This window comes from Brienomyrus brachyistius, chromosome 8 (assembly GCF_023856365.1).
Source record: "Brienomyrus brachyistius isolate T26 chromosome 8, BBRACH_0.4, whole genome shotgun sequence".
In the NCBI taxonomy this organism is placed as follows: Eukaryota; Metazoa; Chordata; class Actinopteri; order Osteoglossiformes; family Mormyridae; genus Brienomyrus; species Brienomyrus brachyistius.
In genome coordinates this window covers 3,791,911-3,809,139 of record NC_064540.1, presented here as the reverse complement: position 1 = coordinate 3,809,139, position 17,229 = coordinate 3,791,911, and the positions used below count along the sequence as shown (strand labels likewise).

General features: G+C 40.9%; 1 long non-coding RNA gene across 6 annotated transcripts in view; it reads right to left on the bottom strand.

The window, feature by feature from the left end:
• Positions 1-17,229, bottom strand: part of LOC125747980 (uncharacterized) — a 96,378-nt gene that overhangs the window by 64,450 nt on the left and 14,699 nt on the right. For 2 of the 6 annotated variants that reach the window (XR_007399413.1, XR_007399411.1), the window contains one exon: positions 1,977-2,037. The exons of the other annotated variants lie outside the window; for them this stretch is intronic. This is a non-coding gene — a long non-coding RNA (uncharacterized LOC125747980). The remainder of the gene's footprint in view (positions 1-1,976; positions 2,038-17,229) is intronic. 6 annotated transcript variants of the gene reach the window in all.

Genomic DNA, 17,229 nt, shown 5'->3' with positions numbered 1-17,229 from the left:
CTTAAATTACACTGTCTGGTTCTGTCAGTAAATGTTATGGTCTGTGTCTCATCAAATGACGGTCTCTCTCCCTTTCTGTCATTACATTGCACAGTCTGTCCCTCATCAGAATCATACTCCGTCTCTCCGTCCATAAATTGCCTGTCCATTTGTCCAAAAATTATATCCCGCATGTCTTTTTATCATTATATTACCCTCTGCCTTTCTCTCTGTGATTATAGTCGTTCCTCAACTTACAGTTTGTCTCTGTGTTATTATGTTACACTCTCTGTCATTAAATTACACATGTCAACACTGTGGTCTGCATGTGGGGAAGTCCCCAGGTGTACCTACGGATTGAACATTGTGCATTCTGTTCCAGTAGACTCATTTAATTTCACCTTGATTACAATTACACTAATCTACAATTCCGCTCTTATTTTCGAGTGCTCAGCAGCTCATTAGTGCGTACAAGGAAACTCGTGCCTGTCCTACATTCAGCTGTTCCTGAGCAGTTACAATAATCTGTATCAGATGGAGAAAACCACGGCATTTTGTTGTCAGTTTCTGTAACGCAATTATTTTCGCCTATTTAAGAAGCAGTTTCTCCATCCTAGAAAATCCATCCTTCTGTGAAAGACGACCGTGCTCACAGTGAAAGGAGAAGAACCTAAAATACTTAGATAACTGCATCCAAAACTATTATAATAACCAAGTTCTGCTGAGCAGCTATGAAACTGAATGGCATTTCATTCATTTACAGCTTCAGTAGGTCTGCTTATGCACAGTTTGATGCCCTCTTATGGTTTGTAGACCGGGCTGATTCCAAGCCGACCTGCGGGTCAAGGAAAGAGAAGCAATGGCAATGTGAAAGAGTGCTGTAAGGGTTAGTGCTTGGATGGATGGATGCATGGATGGATGGATGGATGGACAGACAGACATATGTATGAATGGAAAGAATGAATGATTTAAACTTTCTAGATAAAACATAAATACCAAATAACAGTAGATACATAGCATACATACATAAAATAGACATGTCCACCTTCAGGCATATATTCAGACAGCCATTTAAAAATGTTCCACTCAGCCTTCCATTATGTACATCACAGCATTGTCACTGTTATCGAATTGGCTTTTAGCCGTTCGCATGAAGCCTAAAAAAGATTAATGTTGCTGAAACTCCAAGCCAGGTAGTATAATTGTAAATTAGGATTTTTGATACAATAATAATAATAATAAAACCTAAAGACTCCTTGGCAGGCTATTCTGGCTGGCATTGGCAGTACAACACTCTTTAATTTGCTGCATGTAAGAATGCAGGGAGCGATTGCATAAAACATCCTCATCCCCCTAGAGTCTCCCCAGCACCCCTGCCAGATAATTCAACGCCAGATCTGGAGAAGGTAACCCAGCTTTATGAAGTCTACGGTTTAAATGTCAGCGCCTCTCTCTCACCGACGGGGCTCCGACTAGGAGGCGCCTCACATTCGACCACAGCGAGAGGTGCTGCCCAGCTGACAACCGCTGCCTCCTTGCATCTTTTAATGTCACCTGCCCTGTCTGTCACTGTCCCCCCCACCAGGACACCAAACTGCTGGACCTTAGCAGCCCAAGTGGGGAGGCAGCAAGAGCTAATTCCATTACATTACCTCCATTTCCCCACCTCACACTGACTGACAGCAGCTACCACCCAAGACAATAGCCCTCCTCTTCTATTTGGATATAAAGGGCCCTTTCGAAGATCCCAACATCATGTTTATTAATCACCACTGGATAAATTACACAGCTTTTTCTCTCGGACACAGAATAATAGCGACGGCTACAGAGTCACAGTGCCGTTAAAAATGCACACACTTGAGTTATTTAGCAATCCTTTTTATATACAGAAAGCAGAAAAAAATGAATAAATCATATACGTTGCATGCCCAGTAAATTTCAATCAGTGTTTATCTTTCACTGCTGGAGTATAATGGAGTCGCCCGCAGAAGTCTTACCTTTTATACGAGGTGAGAACTCGTAGCCTGCTTCCGGAAGAATCCACACCCCCTTAGCCGGCTTTGAATGGCAGGGCATTAAAAAAAAAAAAAAAAGTACTTTCACCTTTAACACATAAAAGATATGACTTATGTGTGACTTGGTTGAGCTGTGAGATTCTGAGATCGAATTTTTTTTTTTTTTTTTTCTGGTTGATGCGGTTGGCAGGCCATTAAATTCAGTTACTGATTCAGGGATCTCGTTCCCAAAGAAGCTGACGTCAATTTACAACTGGTTAAGCCACAAAAAAAAATAAAGTTCCCATAAACCATCTGGGCTCATTGTGTTATGCTCAGCAGTCGAGTCTCCCTTGAAATTAAGGCCACAGAGCAAGAAGAAATGGCATGAAAGGAAATCGGAGAGATTCCGGATGGTACCAGGAGGAAAAGATGAGAGCCGCACGAGGCCGGAGCCGAATGCACACGTGTTTCTTGCAAGAAGGTGTGTTTAGCTTGTCTATGAGGATTAGCGGTATTGTCTACTGCCTATCATTTTTAATTAGCACCAGAGCACGCTCAGGGATATGTACAATTCATGTTAATGCTGACAAATGTAGCATGTGGGTAGCCCAAGGACAATACTCACTGCAAATTTCCTTTAATCAGAGACCCATGGTAATGAAGACACCTTCTCCATAATAATTTTGAGTGATTGTAGCACTGGGTTAAACTGGAAGTCATTCTCGGTCCATAAAATGCAGAAGTTTACTTTTTTTCATATAACCATCTATCTTTTATAACTGCTTATCCCGTAACAGTACAAGGCCGTGATGAGCCTGGAGTCTATCATTGGAAGCGTATGGGACGAGGCTGGAGTACACGCCGGATGGGATGTCAGTCCATCACAGGGCATCCAATTTGCAGACACCAGTCTGCCTAAATGCAAGTTTTGACCATGCAGGAAGAAATCAGGGCACCTGGAGGAAACAGCAGAGTGTATGTGAAAACTCCATATAGGCTCCATGCAGAATTGATATTTGAACCCTCCCCACTATGAGTGTGGGTCACAGCCCGCCATCCACCATGCTGCTCATTATTTGATACTTCTGTTTTAATATCTCTTCTTATATACGGTACCAGTGAAAAGTTTTTGCACACTAAGATTTTATACATTTGCATGTTACTCGAATAACATTTACTAAAAATACACTCTGTATTCCTTGCTAATGAAAAATTCATAGTATGTTCACCATTTGAGTACCTTTATTAGCAAGAAAATGTCATATCTTTGATTAATCAAAGTGACCTCCTCTAGCAGTCATAACGGCAGAGAAAATTTGAGGCATTTTTTCTACAAGGGACATTAAATGCTGCTCTGTTTCATGGGATGAATCTAGTGCATTTAAAGTTAAAGGGCAATATAGAATTTGACTATGCCGTTACATACTCTTTCCATGTTATAAAGGAAACTTGTTTTGTTTGACTTACATTTTCATTTAGAGTTGTTCGCTCTTTCCAGTGTTTAGCAAGAATTTTAAAAAATCAGCATTTTATGAAATAAATTAAAAAGTGGTAGAAACCTGCGCTGTGCAGAACCTTTTGGCTGGTAGCGTCAGTCATCCTTAGATCTAATGACTTTATTGAAATGCACATTTCACACGACCCTTTTTTCCAACAACTAAATGTTGTTACTAAGCTTGTTTTGTCCCTCATCAAACTGCTGTGTACGCCACCAGCTTATCCAAAGTACAGATCCCTGTGTTTACCGGAAAAATATCACCTTGTCATCGAGGGACATCTATTTCCCAGTTCGCACAGGAAGTTGGTAAAGATTTATGTTTTTCTTCTGGTAATTGATGTGTTTAATGTATTAAAAACATGTTCCTGTGTGATGATATTTACATGATACTCTAAAATCGAAGAAGCAGTCTGGATGATTGCATCTTCCTAAAAATAAATAGAACTGAATTGAGTAATTACTTTGGAAGTGAAATATAAATGATCTCTGTGTGGTGTAGATTCTAGTCAGGGTAAATTATCCAGATTTTGAGAAGGTACAAAGGTACAAAGAATTTGTACCTGGGAACACAGAGCAGGGGTTCAGAGATGTACTGGGTGATGCAGTCCCGTAAGGAGACAGGGTCACCGGGTGCCCGCCCCAGCTGAAAGCTGATTGGCCTCTGGAATGCCCCTTCCCCTGTCACTCATCGATTCAAAACAAATCATTGGCTAATGATAACATTGGCCCCTCTGTATGACTTATGGCCCGTCTTGTGCCTTCCCCACCTTAAGAAAATCCTAGAATCGCACCTGGTCCCGCTACTTGCCCGTTCTGTGTTATAGTTTGACAGCCTTCAGCTCTCGCATGCAGAGTTGAAACTCCTCCCCAGCCAACTCTGACTGCAGGACTCTAATTTCTCATGCAGGGGATGAACCTCTTCCAGGGCCACATCCTGCAGCAACTATAGTGTAATGGTTTGTGTCGTGCATCTAGACAGTACAAGTGTTTAAATGAAGCAGAAAATACCTGTCCGCACTAAACCAATCCTGGTGCCACCCCTCCCACCCCTGTGCCTCCTGAGATGCTAAGTCTCACGCTAAGCTATTTTTAAAAGTTGGCAGTGCCGAATTCTATTATTTATGTGAGCAGCTTGTATCACTGGCCGTTCACCTAACAGCTAGAACCAATGCAGCGTCCACCAAGTTCCCACTTCTGTACCAGTCTGACCTACTTACCTACACTACCCGAAAATCGCCAATGTTTTGCTCTGCTGCCTCACTCAACTGCCTCCAGATTTTGGGGTCTGCAGAGATGTGAACCCCCCCCCTCCATCCCCAGATACCCATAAATCCATCTGCTTTTTTTACAGCTTATTCCTCAATTGTTTGGCCGCAGAAATCCTGCTAAACTCCTCCTCTCTCCATGCAGCTTTGCCCATGGTTCCTTTTGCCCACAATTCTCTGTTTCATTTAAATATTATAATTTTTTTTGTTGACAAATATTACCATGGTCTTATACTCCTCGTCCTTGCGGTCTCCTTTTTACAATTTCTTTTCATGCCCTTCCTAAGGAGAGCATCACATAGAACCAGAATAAATTGCTTTACACTGGTTCTACTTGTTCGACCACTGGATTCGTTTCCACTCGTTTTTACATCTCCACTTACACACAAAGCAGAAAAACAATTTGGATCTTGCATTCAATGGGAATTACTCAGAGACTTTGAATTGACAGCCAATTTACTCCAGCTGCCTTAAATCTCTCTTTTGTCCTTTTACATCCCACTGCTAACCTCTTCACCCAGGTTGACCTTCCAGAACTGCTTTTACACTCTCTCTCTCTACGACTTCCCATCGCATTCTCACGGTACTGACTCCACCAGGCTGGTGAAATTCCTCGCCCCATCCTTTCATTCATTCTACCCTCATTTGTCTACCTCTACTGTGTCCTCTTCTTTATAGCTGTCAGAAATTCTGCATGCTAAACAAAAAATTAAGAAGAGCCCACAGGAAGTGAAAGAAAACTGTTTTCTGTTTTCGACATTCTCGAGAATACCTACCACAGCTCTCTTTGTGGTCTCTGTGACAAATAGCCCCCAGATCTATAGATTTAACAGCAATGCTGATGCAACTAACCCACCTAAACTTAAATCAACATGCTCCTTTCTCAACACACGCATTCGTTCTCCCCACAAAACTTTATTTCTGATACGAAATTTTCTGATCTTCTGACCTGTACATCTCAGGAACCACCTTCATATTCATTTCAATACCTTGTTTCCTGCTGCCCAAGCAGTCAATCCCGATCTGACCATCTCAGGTAGATTTTCAGAAGGTGCACTCTGTGGACGTTACCTTGCTAGGGTCCAGTGGAGAGATGAGGTCTCATGCTTTTGCTAAGTACTGGAATGAACTTTCTTCAAACGTCAGGCTGGACATTTGTTTTCATAATTTTTTGCTTATTTTTTTTGTTTGTGTTAGAAGATAAGATTTTGAGGGACACATGCAAACCTCTTGTGTCCCCAGTGTCTCACTCAGTACCATACCATACCATACTGTACTGTACTGTACCGTACCATACTGTACCCTACCATACCATACCATACATACTGTACTGTACCGTACCGTACCATACCATACCTTACTGTACTGTACCGTACCGTACCATACCATACCCTACCGCACTGTACCCTACCATACCATACCGTACTGTACCGTACCGTACCATACCGTACTGTACCCTTGGAACAGGAGACTAAATCTACTGTTTTAGTACATAGAATCTGATGTTCCTCTAACTGACACACACACCTACGGGCACAGCAATAAAATATGGCCCTATAAATACTTCTGTGGTATTAGGCTTCTCGAATGATCAAAACTGCACCTCGACAGTGTTGAGATGTGAGGTGCTCTTGGATTCTTCCTTACTACAGCGCTGATGTATTTTTGCAGCATCACGATGTTAAATCAGATCGAAGGTAAGTGTCCCAGCCGAAGACCCGGCTCTGTGTGGGACCAGGCAGCACCGGGTTGGTTAAGAAAATATAATAATAAAAGATGGAACCAGGCAGCAGCGTGAAACTGCCAACAAAAGTGAAAGGTATGAGAGTCCAAAGCCAGGACCAGAGAGAAAAAGCACAAGCCAGAGTTAAACATCAATAACGATCACTATCCCCCCACCACAACTCTTAGAACCCAGCATAAAGAGAACTAAAAGCTTACATTGCTGGGTTTTCCGCCCTGACCTTCTGAACTCTCTCAGCCCTATACAGGTTTCTCATCCTCAGGAAACACCTTTAACCACATTCATTTATTTTATTAAGCCTGTAAGGCTCTCTATTTATAGAACCACATGTCAGTTTTCAAAAGGTTCCATTCAGATTGGATGATTTCCTTAAGGTTATTAAGCTAAGAAACCCCTCTAATTAAACTGTGACAGTTTGCTCAGACATGCTAATTCTTAAACTTTGCCCTTTCTAAACTCGAAAAAGAAGAATGTCGGAGGTTAAATCAGAAGGCAGCAGAACAGTGAACCTAATGACACATTCTTATACAACGCAGAATATTTTAGTTTATCCGTTATATATTTAGGTGACATTCTCTTACTCAGCCAGTTCTGCCTATTGCAGTTCTGTTTGGGGAAAGGTGAATTTCACTTTTTGCGCTTCCAAGCAACACTGCCGCATCAACCGAGAAGTTTCATCATACGGGCCTCCACTGAGTGTAATCCAAAGGTTCAAGTCACCTCTAATTTGATCTAAATTCACTCAGGGGTGAAAGACAACTGCGCCACCTGATCTCTTGATGAATAATGAAATTCAAATTCAGTGAGGAAAAAACCTCTCAATGTGAAAAGGTACTGTTGGAAGACCAAAAGTACATTCAAGGGGGAAAAATATTTCTGTTGTCCAAAGGTTTGAGATTAGAATCTGAATCATTGAATCTGAATTTGTCCTGGTGGAGTTGGCGCATGCATATAGGGACAATACAAGCACAATATAATAATAAAAAATAAGGAAGAAAATAAAGTAATAAAATGATAAATAGTACGAAAAGAAATAAATACAAATCACTGTTCCTAAAAATATGGAATATGAATACAAATCACAGTTCTGAGTCATATACAATTCAGTCTGCATTTTGTTCAAGACTGCAGGTATGATTGCAAGTTCCCTTGAAGTAGTCAGTCAATTATGCCTTCAAACAAGCATGCACAAGATTTAGCAGCTGTTGATGACATCAACAGAAATAAGGTTTCCTCTTTTCACAGTAAAATCTGACATAGTCTCTTTTGATCATTCGGGGGGGGGGGGTTAGTTGGACAAGTGGTTGTCATTTTGGAAATTAGGATATTTAAAAATTCTGCCATTGAGTATGAGGCAGGTCTTCTACTGAAGTCTCTATTCCTTATTTTATTTCCACAGAGGTCCCTGCTTCCAGTGTTCTTGGAACCTCAGCGACTGCTGAAAACTTTATAACCAAGGGCTCTCTTGTGTCTTTTTGAAGAATAAGCTATGCAGTCATGGAGTAGCCCATCCTGAACCCTGCCTCCCACGCGTCAGCAATGGACAATAAAATACTTTGTTGCTGAAGATAGGAGTCATTAATTTCCTTCAGAATGTTTTGCGGTTTAATTTTTAAGAATGTGTTGGTATGGAACGTGTCAGGGGAATATGGGAAATGTAATGCTTTGACATCCCAACAGAAACCTAGTTTTCAGAAATAGTTTTAATTATCTTAAATTGTTAAGCCTCTTGCAGGAGCTATTCATGATTAACATCCTAGCAATTTCATACTTCTTCCTCCATGATTGTCATATAATAATTCTGTTTGGGCAATTTCTGCCGCTTTCACAGGAGAATTACTTTTGCATTTCATAAAAAAAAAAAAAAACACTGCAAGTATAATTGCATGTCTTCCTCATCCCATTTGCTGGTTTTACATGTAATACAAGGCACCCTCAGGTTTTTGCATATTTCTCCATCGCAGCAAATTAAATATGAGAAATGCAAACAACGGGCAATTAAACTACAGTACTGCAGGTTTTTATTTATTTTATATTTTTTAACATTCCACATATATGGCCACTGTCTCAACAGGCGTAAAGGCAGCTTGGAAGAGAAGCTGAGGCGCAAACCATCATCACCCTGTCAGTTACCCACAACCAGGAGCTGTTTATGAAAAATTGTCATAACATGTACTCAGCTGCTGGCTCTTTTAAAATGCTCCTAGCAATAGGTACTTTGTTCTACAGAATATGAGCATTGGGTGGGTAGGGAAATAGTCCTCCATGTTGTCACACCTAGCTTTCCTATATCTTGATGGCAATTAAGCTCTGTAAAGTAATGCAGGAGTCAGTATTCTAAAGTCTGTAATTTTTTAGTAAAACGCCAATTAGTTGTGAAGATTGAGCTTATTACCTTATCATACGTTATATACTATGTATTGCTACAGTAGCTAATTAAAGTTAAAGTATTTTTTCTCCAAACATAATTAAGTCATAAATCCTTCTGTGAAAACATTTTATGTACATTTTTATAATGTAGCCAACCAGCCTTTCAGAGCCAAAGTGCTATAAACTGAAAGTATGGCATAGCCTGATTGTAATAGATCTATAGGTAGACTGAAGTCCGTGCTTTTAGCCTCCCAGCTTTGGGCATAGAAACATCTAGTAAGATTCATAATTACAGAGCTCCCCCTGGAGTTTCACTAATGAATTACACCCCATCCAGAAAACTAAAATCACAAACCAACCGACAACAAATCTTACTAAAGGCAATGTTTATATTTCACTACCCTATGAAGAGAAAAGAAGAGATAAAAAAAAGTAAAAATTAAAACTATGCCCTAGCTGACAAATTTCTGTGAAACGCATTAATCACTTGGGCAGCTAACTCTGAGATCCAGCATTAACTGCACTTACATAACCTACTATACCAGGAAGATGTGAATTTGTTCCTTTCTGTTCCCAGGTCCCTGAGTTCCCTGCTTTCATTTTTCTTTATTGTGTGATATATGTATATTTTAATTAAAGCTGCTGACTGCATTCTCAGAGGCATAAGAGGTGGGCTATGATATTCTGTTTCAGGCATGGAGGCTCCCAAAGCACCCTGATACAGTCAGACAAACAAAGGAACGTGCATGAAAAGCAGTGAATCGATTCCTTTCAAACGCAGCGATTGATAAGCTGCACGGATTCAGTGGCACCTGCGAGCCAGTGAGGGCGGGAGGCTCGGCACGCTGACCCAGGCACACTGCACTACACGGCTGGTCAGTAACTGTAGACCGGGATAGAGCTTCTTGGGGAAAGGGATACACACTATTTATCTGTGTAGAACAAGCAACGTTGAATCTAAGGAAATGGCTTCATAACAGCGGCAGCGAGATGAATGAGCATTACGGTGCCCTTTAAAAATGACCTACAAACTTTATGTATCTGCCTAAAATTTATGGTAAAGTTCTGTAGATTTTGTGTGGGGTGGAGGCAAGGGAGGGCAAGGTCATCTCAGGAGGGTGGGGTCAGGTGTTGGGGGTTCGTGGTGCTGATTAGTTTCACCTGGCCCTTGTTCCCTGTATAAGGTTTAAATTGCCTTGCTCGGATTCATTCTTCCCACGGTGACCCAGGTTAGACCTAGATGCCCCTCCTGAGGGCTGGCCAGCCGGTTTATTTGTTTCATCATCCATACACCAAACAGAGTTGTCTTTTCTTTTTATGTATTCCAAAAATGCTCATTTATTTTTTATGTTCCGGTCTGTTATGCCGACGCTTCTCTGCCCAGGACCACATTGTTCCTGAAATGGATTCTGTCCCTCCCCAATGCCGTCGTCACGTGGCCCCGTTTGCCGTCATAACTGCGATGCTCCTCACGTCATGTTTGTTGCCGACGGCAGTATATTCGCTCAACAAACACAGGCTTCAAAGCTACAACCCCCAAGGGCACGTTATGGCTCTCGCTCAAATAGTTGAAAATAGGGTGCCCAATACCTAAACAGCTGCTTTTTAATGTTCATGGGCTATTAATGTAATTTACCACTAAATTCACAATACGCAACTGTATTTTAATGATATGCTTCCTAATTAAGGTATCAAACAAGCTGTTGGCATTTGTGAGTTTCACCGTTAAAGCTACTTGCTGCTAATTAATTTTTTTATTTATTTATTTTTTTTACTGAAGCATAATCATATAGTCAAAGCAGTCACCCAACATGCAGGGTGTTTATAGAATATGCCAGGTAGATCTGAAGGTAGCATATTTTGCTTAAGTTGATGTTATAAGCCAGTTATATACAGGGACCATGGCATACAACACACTGTAAATATTCCGCTAAAAGCCAGTCGAGAATTTTATATATCATTTTATATTCATGTATTTCAGAATTGCTGGGGAAAACGTTTAAATGATTAGCATTATTTATTCATTTAGACAATCAAAGCCCACAAACTGAGGTATGGTGGCCCAAGCATTAGCGCCTGTTGCCTCCCACCTCTAGGACCACGGTTCGAGTCTCTGGCTGGGTAAGTTTGCTTGATTTTACTGTGTTGTTCTGGAGTTTCTACCAGGTACTTCAGTTCCCCCCCCCCCCCCCCCCACAAGCCAAAAACATTTTCAGGTCAATAGAAGCTACCAAAGAACAAGCAGGCGCAGAAGGTGGGTGGGACTGAAGTTAAGGTCAATCAAAACCTTCTGTTAGATTTCAGGCGCCAGTTACTTAACCCATAGTACATTTAATTAGTTGCCGATAATTTAATTTGCAGCTTGTGTCAGAAACATATATAATTAGTAATATACATAATTCGGTATGCTACATTAGGATAACGCAGTACATTTAAAAGCCCACTTATAAAATGAAATTATTTTAATGATATACAACATCGCAGAAAAGATCAGTGTAGCTGCACCTATGCAGGTTCGCTATACCATTGATTTTCTCATTTTTTTATATAATTTCTTACATTTTACATGTTTGTGTAGGATAACCAACGTGCTTCACTCAAAACACCCTGAAAATGACTGCATATTAAAGTGTTTCCATGAAGGCCAGACTGAAATTAAGTAAAGTAAACCAATACTATGAAGTCAATATCAGAGAATGAGTCTAGTTCTAGGGATAGAAGAACTTTAAACAGTAAAGTAATAAAGAAAACGTGTCCTTTGCACAGCATCCTTCGCTGGTTCTGACCACAGCCCAGGCGATAGGCTTCACTGTGAGATCACCTGTGTGCATTGTCTACCGGAGGTATCAGAGTTCATCGGCAGATAATGTGGAGCGATTCTAACTAGGTCAATATCAAAATAATTACACCTTTATGTGAGTGTTGAAATGGGGGGGGGGGACAGGATGTAATCAACACACCAGCAATTCCCAGATTAGACAAAAACCTGCTGCCAGCAAGGAAGCTCTAGCCAAGCTGATGCTGATAATTAAGTTCCAGAATGATAAATCTTCAGTAAGAAAGGGCTGTTAGACTCCCTCTCGATACTGGAACTGTAATTATAATCTGTAAATCAGTCTGTGTATGTGCTTGTGTGTGTGTGTATTTGCGGGTATGTGTGTGTGTGTGTGTGTTCGTTCATTTTTTGTTCTCCACCTTAATGGCTCTTAAAAACGAGCGAGTGACTCATCAAACTGTGTAAATAAATGCATGAATGGGACTGATATCAAATTGTCCTTGTGTCACCACCTGTACTAAATGGCGTGTGATGTAATATCGGCACTGAGTTCTTCGGGGTAATTTATGCTCTTGAATAGAAATAATTCATTCAAACATCTGTAATTACGAGGCATGCATCCAGCACATTTTCATTTTTAATCACAGATGAGGATGGGAAAGTTATTTTTGGAAGTTTCGTATGTATTCCAGCATTACGTCTACACTGGTGATAAAATACGAAGTATAACAGGACTTTCCTTTAAGACTTATATTTCATATATTTTATATATATGAAATAAAATCAATAGCAATAATAATAGGACTGGACTAAATCCATTACTTCAGGGTTTGGCCCTTTTTCATGCAAGCAGTTCCGTATGAAATGTCAGCTACATACCAAACAAATGATAGCGTCATACAGGAAGAAAAAGGGTTCTATGCAAATAACCACATCGTACATCTTCCGTTATTAGTCTCAGGTGTTACAAGCAAAACAAAACAGCAGAATTACTTTACTTGCAGCAAAAACCCCCATACAAATGTATCTTCAACTGTTAACAAATTAATGTCAAACTGTAAAACTCAAATACCTTGATTTTGATGTTTTAATTAAAGATGAGCTGACTTAATTACTTACACTTAGTGCCAATGGCAATTGAATATATATCATTCGTAACTTTAATTAACATTTTTACTGACGTACGGCATCGGTAAAATTTATGTTAAACAGTGAAAACGGCATCGCTATTTTCCATAACTTGAGACCTTTCGGGGAAATGGAAAACGTTACAGCAGCATCAACAATAAAATAATTACCAATGCAAATCGTGACTGAAATAGGTTATCGCCAACGTCGTTCCGTTTACTCCTTATTATTGTATATTTTTAAGTTATAATCTGGAGACATCGGGATGAATTTACTGCATGCTCTCAATCTGTCAGGGAGGCTTGGTTTACCCTTCAATCGTAGATAGGCCTAAACGTTATATAACATCTCCTGAAATAGCTATCTGCTGCCTATGTTTGCTCTTCGTGCACAGGGACATTACGAGTGACCTATTTTTATTCCGGGGAATGTGTATATGGGGTATATATAACTGAACAAATATCTCCAGATAAGTCACAGCCTGTCCTTTTGGCTACGTTGTGTTTATCTATGGTTTTTTATAAGTACAGAATAACGTGACATTCTGTTGGTTTAATTGTGAGACTCAAATTCAATCCCAGGAAGCATATTTTTGCTGTATATACACTTAAATGTCTGCAAATTCTATTTTACGTAAAGGCATGGCTTCAGGTTAAATTCTGGGAGTGATTCTGCTCATCTGTTTCCTTGATTTGTCCATTACTGCAGAAAAAAATATATATCGTATTCTGCCATTACCCCAAGTCAAACTAGCTGTTAAGGTCAGCTTTGTGAATAATTAAACACGGCCTAAATGTCCGTGGCCCGCGCAAGTATATTATTTGCATTCTTGCGTGGCGCCTGTTTTCCTGGGCACCCTTCCAGCGTGTGCATCGCCGCTTCTGGCTGACTTTTGGATTTTCAGAATCAATACTCATCTACAGTAAAAGCATTCATACACTGGGAGAGAGGCCCTGCGTTCCTGCGCTAAGATTATATCTCTTTTATATTATAATCACCATTTTATCTCGCGTCTGGGACTTATGCATGGAAGGCATATGCATTCTGAAATGCTGAGACGTGCATTATAAGTGAGCTTTCAAAGAATACTTAAAATGTAATATGGAAATCTAAGACAGTAGTGTCCCTTGGTATTTCACACTCTACTTCCAAATCCTAACTTAAATCTCAGTCACAGTGCATCCATAAGCATGCAATGTCCTATGTGATCCGAACTAACTTTGAAGGGGTATACAGTCATCTTTCCTAATTAAAGTTTTACAGCGTTGGGGAATTTTCCTTCATAGAGTATGTGTTCTGACCTGTTCTTTTAACGATGTGATTAAAGCTCACTGTGGTCTAAGCCCGAGGGGGAGAGTGGCACCTCCCAGAACCCTGGCATGCTCTAATAGATCAAGTGGCCTGCCGTCTTGGGACTTGAACCCCCGCTGACCTCGTTCAACATTGCCGCCCACTCTGGTCACAATGTGTTCCAGAAGTAAGAGACTAATGGAGGAGAAACTCTGTGCTTGCAGAAGGACACACATCACAGTATTTTCCATCTCACGGATGTGTTTAAGGATGCTAGCAGCTAAACTTTTAATCTTTCAGCGAGGCAAACTAAGAAAACAAGGATGAGAGCAGAAGCAAAAGTCTTTTGGAGAGTTTGGAGATGGTTTTCTTCGCCCACAAGTGACAGAAAATATTTTTGCTCTTTGTTCCGTGTTTATTGTTTAATTTCAGTTTTTGTGTGTGTGGCATTTGTCATAGTATTGCATTCTTTTTATAGCAATGCCTTTTCGGTTTGAGAGCTAAGTATTATAATCTTTGGGATCTTTCCTACCTAATTTGGCTGCCTCTTTGCCAAATTAATTGATAGCCAATGGTCTCTGATCCTCTCATGTGACACAACACATCGTGAAATAGGTTTAATTAAAAAATGACATCTGGCCATATCTGCTTATCGTTTCCTTGACTATCACACTGGGGTATAAGCAGGGCTGCAGTTGGCATGGGATGCGCATGGATGCCATCCACCCTATGGGGAAAAAATCGACATAATCCATCCCCTTTGAAAATATTCAATCCCCTCCCCTCAGCCCGTGTCATACCCCAATACCCCAATTGTTTTTTTAAATTGTAATTGTAATTAACCTATTTTAATTGTAATTTTAATTGTAATTTAATTGTAATTGTTTTTTAACAATACTGCAGGGATACTCAACCATTGGACTCTGGACTGAAACACAATTTAATCCAGATTATGAATTTCTCCTGCCCCCCCCCCCCCCCCCAAGTTCTCACCATCCCCCTTGAAATATTTATACATCTCGACCGCTATGTATAAGTAGCTATGGGGATTGGACATCATACATATATCATCCGTTCAGTCGAGCATGATTCTCGGTCACTCAATGGATCAATGCTTTCCATGTCTTCCGATCTTTCGCAACTTCTTTCAGTTCTGCTATGTTAAGACTAGTATCTTCCTTGATGGTGTTTAGCCTGCAAGTTCTTGGGCATCCTCCTCCTCTTTTGCCACTAACCATTCCAAGCATGAGCTCCTTCTCCAGTCATTTGCCTTGCATGATGTGACCAACGTTTGTTTTGTTATCTTAGCCTCTAATGAGCGTTTCAGTTTGATCTCTTCCAGAACTGCTAGGTTCCTTTCTGTCTCCCTTCTTCAGAATTGGAATAAATACTGATCTTTTCCATTCTTTCAGCCACTCACACGTCCTCCACGTTCGTTGATATAACGTTATTAATGCTGCCGCTGGTATGGGCTTTAGCAATTCTACGGGTATGCCATCGATTCCTGGGGCTTTTTGCTTGGCTAATTGCTTCATTGCCATACAGCATTCTCCTCCAGAACATCTGACTCCAATTTCAGTGTCTCATTCTCCCTCACTGTGAAATTCTGATGTTCACCTTTGTATTACTTTTCTGTATATCTTTTCCACCGATTGCATATTGTTTGCTGGTCATGCAACTCCTGGCCATTGCATCCACAAGCTGTTGCATTCCGAGCCATGAATGTTGGCCATGCCCTCTTCATGTAAGCACAGAGGTCTCGCCTGCTTCATCTTCTGGCACTGTTCCTTCCGATAATTGTCTTTGTCCTTTCTGGCCTGTCTATGGAATTCTGCATCCAACCTTCTGAAATCTTCTCAGTCCAACATAGCTTTGGCCTTCCGTCTCTCTTCTGCGATGCTGATAATCAAATCAGAGATCCAACGGGCTGATTTTGATAATTTATTGGATGGGACATGTTCTAAGGCTGTTTCAATAATGCATGTTTTCACTTCTTCCCATAGCTCGTCTGGGTGCCTTTCTTCCATTAAGAGGAGGTTGAATCTGTTTTTTACTTCCACAGTGTAGCTGGGGCTGATCTTATCAGTGTCAAATTTCTTAGCTGCTGCTGTTTGATTTGTGTTGCAGAAAGTTTGACTGTGGCTACCAGCAGTTGGTAATCTGACCCACAATCCGCACCAGAATATGTCTTCACTGCCGAGATCGAACTCTGCCACTTCTTTTCACATAGGATGTAATCGATTTGGTTTCTATATTCTCCACTTGGTGATGTCCTGGTGTACAATCCTCATTTGGTTCGAACCAAGTGTTGGCAATAATTAGCTGATGTTCTTGGCAAAATTCAGCCAGCCGATCTCCTGTCCTAAACCGAATCTTCCCTTGATTTTGGGATCTGCCAAAGTTCCCACTTTGGAGTTGAAATCACCAATATTATAGATAACATTGTGTGTTTGACGTAGGACGTCCTGAAGTTCCCCATAAAACTCTTCCACTTCCTTTTCATGTGCGTCTGCTGTTGGGGCGTATATCTGCAGGACCATGACATCACAAGGTTTCCCTCTGATTCGGATAGCCAAAATTTGGTTGCTGACTGTTTGGCAGCTCTCAGTGGCTTTTGCAATCTTCTTGCTCACGAAAAGGCCCACTCCTCATCGTCTGGTGATGTCATTGCCAGAGTAATATGTCGTGTGTTCACTGGAACTGAAGAAACCATTGCCAGTCCAATGCATTTCTATGAAGCCCAATATATCGATGGGATTGTAGTGATGTTGTAATTCATGGCAGGAACCACAGACTACAAGGCAGGGGTCACCCAGTATGGGGTCACAGTCCATCGCAAGACATAGGCTCATTCATTCACGATTTCAGAATACCTGTCATGCCCCACTCGTCCGATCTTCACGTGTGCCACGCCCCCTCATCTACCCCGTGTGGAATCCCTGTGTTTACCAGCTGTTTCTTTTTGCTGTTAATTAGTCCTGTGTATTTCAGTCAGCGTTTGAGTATGTTTCCCTAGTCCTGTCATTGACGTTGCATGCATCCAGTGTCCTGTGTAGAATTGATTCATAATAAATCCCTCCATTCCCGATTCTCCGTCTCCCCGGTCCGCGTTGTGACAATCCAACTATGCTGCATGCTGAATTGTCGGAGGAATACCCAGAGGAAATAGACACAGACACATG